Source organism: Penaeus monodon, chromosome 20 (genome assembly GCF_015228065.2).
Source record: "Penaeus monodon isolate SGIC_2016 chromosome 20, NSTDA_Pmon_1, whole genome shotgun sequence".
NCBI classification, from domain to species: Eukaryota; Metazoa; Arthropoda; class Malacostraca; order Decapoda; family Penaeidae; genus Penaeus; species Penaeus monodon.
The window spans coordinates 2,134,432-2,134,918 of NC_051405.1; positions in this window are offsets into that span (position 1 = coordinate 2,134,432).

A 487-nucleotide genomic window follows, 5' to 3' on the forward strand; every position below is an offset into this window, starting at 1 on the left:
AAAATAAACACAGAATGGAGGCAGGATCGAGAAAACCACCCCCTTCCCTTTAACTGGTACTAGCTCTAAAACGTCGTTATATCCAATAGTTACATGAACATTTTATGACGTTTGCCAACCATGGCTGTCAAGTAATAAGGAATAAGGTGTAGAAAAACATAGAAATAATTTTCTTCTGCATTCTACGAACACGCCTATCCTTGGACATATAAGCAATCCTTCCCTTCTAACTACATAGCTTTTCTCTTTACCATGTCACTTGCATGCTATTGTAATATGCTCAATAATTTCCTCGGCGTAGTCGGAACGGCCTCGTGCAACCAACTCCGTACCATATCCACGGACCGAAAAATAAATCAATAAATATTTTTTTTTCACCACAAATAATGGACTGGGGCTAAAACATGGGTTGTTAGTGTTGCCACACTTTTGCCAAACCTTGAATGGGAAGGAGAGTTGGTAGTCGTTGCCATATATCAGTGGCAAG